Here is a 4,526-nt window from a genome sequence, read left to right as displayed (position 1 = left end):
AAATGCAAAGGTTGTGGGTTCCCCTCCCACCTGCGGCAAGTTGTTTTTTCATCCACTTTTATTTCTAATAATTTATCGTTTCCTTATATATTTATCAGCCAAAACTAATTTCCCCAATGTTGTCCTTGCTGTCAGTGCTTGTTGGCTTCTCATGATATGACTAATAAATATCGGGCCCCTAGGCTAACCCCCTTTCTTCTCGTTTATTACATAACGAGGGTCTCGAATCCGGCAAGATTGATGCCTTCAGGTAGCATATGTGGGTTTATTGACCAGTTTCCTTCACCCAAAAAGATCACGATGTCGTGACGCCTGCGGCAACAAGGACGTTCCACGTCTGCCGCCAAGGTCAGTGAGTGGTGGCGCTGGCTAACACTTCCAGGAGTTTACTAGTACACATAAATACCCAAGAAAGTTGATGGGGAAACAGCACCGCGGTAGCTCAATTGGTAGAGCATCGCACGCGAAATGCGAAGGTTGTGGGTTCCGTTCCCACCGGCGGCAAGTTGTTTTTTCATCCACTTTAATTTCAAATAATTTATCGTTTCTTCATTCCATTTATTAAGCACAACTAATTTCCCCTATGTTGTCCTTGCTGTCAGTGCTTGTTGGCTTCTCATGATATGACTAATAAATATCGGGCCCCTCGCTTAACCCCGTTTCTTCTCGTTTATTACATAACGAGGGTCGCGAATCCGGCAATATTGATGCCTTCAGGTAGCATATGTGGGTTTATTGACCAGTTGCCTTCACCCAAAAAGATCAATTTCTCGTGACGCCTGCGTCAACGAGGACGTACCGCGTCCGCCGCAAAGGTCTGTGAGTGGTGGCGCTGGCTAACACTCTCAGGGTTTAATAGTACGCATAAACACCCAAGAAAGTTGATGGGGATACAGCGTCGCCGTAGCTTAATTGGTAGAGCATCGCACGCGAAAAACGAAGGTTGCGGGTTCACTTCCCACCTGCGGCAAGTTGTTTTTTCATCCACTTTAATTTCTAATTATTTATCGTTTCTTCATTCCATTTATTAAGCACAACTAATTTCCCCTGTGTTGTCCTTGCTGTCAGTGATTGTTGGCTTCTCATGATATGACTAATAAATATCGGGCCCCTCGCTTAACCCCTTTTCTTCTCTTTTATTACATAACGAGGGTCTCGAATCCGGTAACATTGATGCCTTCAGGTAGCATATGTGGGTTTATTGACCAGTTGCCTTCACCCAAAAAGATCACGTTCTCGTGACGCCTGCGGCAACGAGGACGTACCGCGTCCGCCGCCAAGGTCAGTGAGTGGTGGCGCTGGATAACACTCGCAGGATTTTACTAGTACACATAAATACCAAAGAAACTTGATGGGGAAACAGCGCCGCGGTAGCTCGATTGGTAGAGCATCGCACGCGCAATGCTAAGGTTGTGGGTTCGGTTCCCACCTGCGGCAAGTTGTTTTTTCATCCGCTTTGATTGCTAATAATTTATCGTTTCTTCATATTAATTATTAGGCACAACTAATTTCCCGAATTTTGTCCTTGCTGTCAGTGCTTATTGGCTTCTCATGATATGACTAATAAATATCGGGCGCCTCGGTTAACCCCCTTTCTTCTCGTTTATTACATAACGAGGGTCTCGAATCCAGCAAGATTGATGCCTTTAGGTAGCATATGTGGGTTTATTGACCAGTTGCCTTCACCCGAAAAGATCACTTTCTCGTCACGCGTGCGTCAACGAGGACGTTCCACGTCCGCCGCCAAAGTCTGTGAGTGGTGGCGCTGGCTAAGACTCCCAGGGTTTACTAGTACACATAAATACCCAAGAAAGTTGGTGGGGAAACAGCGCCGCGGTAGCTCAATTGGTGGAGGATCGCACGCGAAATGCCAAGGTTGTGGATTCGGTTCCCACCTGCGGCAAGTTGTTTTTTCATCCACTTTAATTTCTATTACTTTATCGTTTCTTCATTCCATTTATTAAGCACAACTAATTTCCCCTATGTTGTCCATGCTGTCAGTGCTTGTTGGCTTCTCATGATATGACTACTAAATATCGTGCTCCTCGGTTAACCCCCTTTCTTCTCGTTTTTTACATAACGAGGGTCTGGAATCCGGCAACATTGATGCCTTCAGGTAGCATATGTGGGTTTATTGACCAGTTGCCTTCACCCAAAAAGATCACGTTCTCGTGACGCCTGCGGCAACGAGGATGGTCCACGTCTGCCGCCAAGGTCAGTGAGTGGTGGCGCTGGCTAACACTTCCAGGAGTTTACTAGTACACATAAATACCCAAGAAAGTTGATATAGAAACAGCACCGTGGTAGCTCAATTGGTAGAGCATCGCACGCGAATTGCGAAGGTTGTGGTTTCCGTTAACACCGGCGGCAAGTTGTTTTTTCATCCACTTTAATTTCAAATAATTTATCGTTTCTTCATTCCATTTATTAAGCACAACTAATTTCCCGAATTTTGTCCTTGCTGTCAGTGCTTATTGGCTTCTCATGATATGACTAATAAATATCGGGCCCCTCGGTTAACCCCCTTTCTTCTCGTTTATTACATAACGAGGGTCTCGAATCCAGCAAGATTGATGCCTTAAGGTAGCATATGTGGGTTTATTGACCAGTTGCCTTCACCCGAAAAGATCACTTTCTCGTCACGCGTGCGTCAACGAGGACGTTCCACGTCCGCCGCCAAAGTCTGTGAGTGGTGGCGCTGGCTAAGACTCCCAGGGTTTACTAGTACACATAAATACCCAAGAAAGTTGGTGGGGAAACAGCGCCGCGGTAGCTCAATTGGTGGAGGATCGCACGCGAAATGCCAAGGTTGTGGATTCGGTTCCCACCTGCGGCAAGTTGTTTTTTCATCCACTTTAATTTCTATTAATTTATCGTTTCTTCATTCCATTTATTAAGCACAACTAATTTCCCCAATGTTGTCCATGCTGTCAGTGCTTGTTGGCTTCTCATGATATGACTACTAAATATCGTGCTCCTCGGTTAACCCCCTTTCTTCTCGTTTTTTCATAACGAGGGTCTCGAATCCGGCAACATTGATGCCTTCAGGTAGCATATGTTGGTTTATTGACCAGTTGCCTTCACCCAAAAAGATCACGTTCTCGTGACGCCTGCGGCAACGAGGACGTACCGCGTCCGCCGCCAAGGTCTGTGAGTGGTGGCGCTGGCTAACACTCCCAGGGTTTAATAGTACGCATAAATACCCAAGAAAGTTGATGGGGAAACAGCGTCGCGGTAGCTTAATTGGTAGAGCATCGCACGCGAAATGCGAAGGTTGTGGGTTCACCTCCCACCTGCGGCAAGTGGTCTTTTCATCCGCTTTAATTTCTAATAATTTATCGTTTCTTCATACCATTTATTAGGCACAAATAATGTCCCCTAAGTTGTCCTTGCTGTCAGTCCTTGTTGGCTTCTCATGATATGACTAATAAATATCGAGCCCCTCGGTTAACCCCCTTTCTTCTCTTTTATTACATATCGAGGGTCTCGAATCCAGCAAGATTGATGTTGTTTTTTCATCCACTTTAATTTCTATTAATTTATCGTTTCTTCATTCCATTTAATAAGCACAACTAATTTCCCCTATGTTGTGCTTGGTGTCAGTGCTTGTTGGCTTCTCATAATATGACTAATAAATATCGTGCTCCTCGGTTAACCCCCTTTCTTCTCGTTTTTTCATAACGAGGGTCTCGAATCCGGCAAGATTGATGCCTTCAGGTAGCATATGTGGGTTTATTGACCAGTTTCCTTCACCCAAAAAGATCACGATGTCGTGACGCCTGCGGCAACGAGGACGTTCCACGTCCGCCGCCAAGGTCAGTGAGTGGTGGCGCTGGCTAAGACTCCCAGGATTTTACTAGTACACATAAATACCACAAGAAAGTTGATGGGGAAACAGCGCCGCGGTAGCTCAATTGGTAGAGCATCGCACGCGAATTGCGAAGGTTGTGGGTTCCTTTAACACCGGCGGCAAGTTGTTTTTTCATCCACTTTAATTTCTAATTATTTATCGTTTCTTCATTCCATTTATTAAGCACAACTAATTTCCCCTGTGTTGTCCTTGCTGTCAGTGATTGTTGGCTTCTCATGATATGACTAATAAATATCGGGCCCCTCGCTTAACCCCCTTTCTTCTCGTTTATTACACAACGAGGGTCGCGAATCCGGCAACATTGATGCCTTCAGGTAGCATATGTGGGTTTATTGACCAGTTGCCTTCACCCGAAAAGATCACTTTCTCGTGACGCCTGCGTCAACGAGGACGTACCACGTCCGCCGCCAAAGTCTGTGAGTGGTGGCGCTGGCTAACACTCCCAGGGTTTACTAGTACACATAAATACCCAAGAAAGTTGATGGGGAAACAGCGCCGCGGTAGCTCAATTGGTGGAGGATCGCACGCGAAATGCGAAGGTTGTGGATTCGGTTCCCACCTGCGGCAAGTTGTTTTTTCATCCACTTTAATTTCTATTACTTTATCGTTTCTTCATTCCATTTATTAAGCACAACTAATTTCCCCTATGTTGTCC

The 4,526-nt window shown here is 45.6% G+C and overlaps 1 non-coding gene across 1 annotated transcript; it reads left to right on the top strand.

Annotated features, from left to right (window-relative positions):
* Window positions 1-1,364: 1,364 nt before the first annotated feature.
* On the top strand, window positions 1,365-1,437 carry TRNAA-CGC (transfer RNA alanine (anticodon CGC)). The gene has a single exon. It is a non-coding gene; the product is annotated as a tRNA-Ala (tRNA).
* The last annotated feature ends 3,089 nt before the right edge of the window (window positions 1,438-4,526 follow it).

This window comes from Dermacentor variabilis, chromosome 9, assembly GCF_050947875.1.
Source record: "Dermacentor variabilis isolate Ectoservices chromosome 9, ASM5094787v1, whole genome shotgun sequence".
NCBI classification, from domain to species: domain Eukaryota; kingdom Metazoa; phylum Arthropoda; class Arachnida; order Ixodida; family Ixodidae; genus Dermacentor; species Dermacentor variabilis.
The sequence above is the reverse complement of the archived record's forward strand: the minus strand, read 5'-3'. Positions and strand labels throughout refer to the sequence as shown.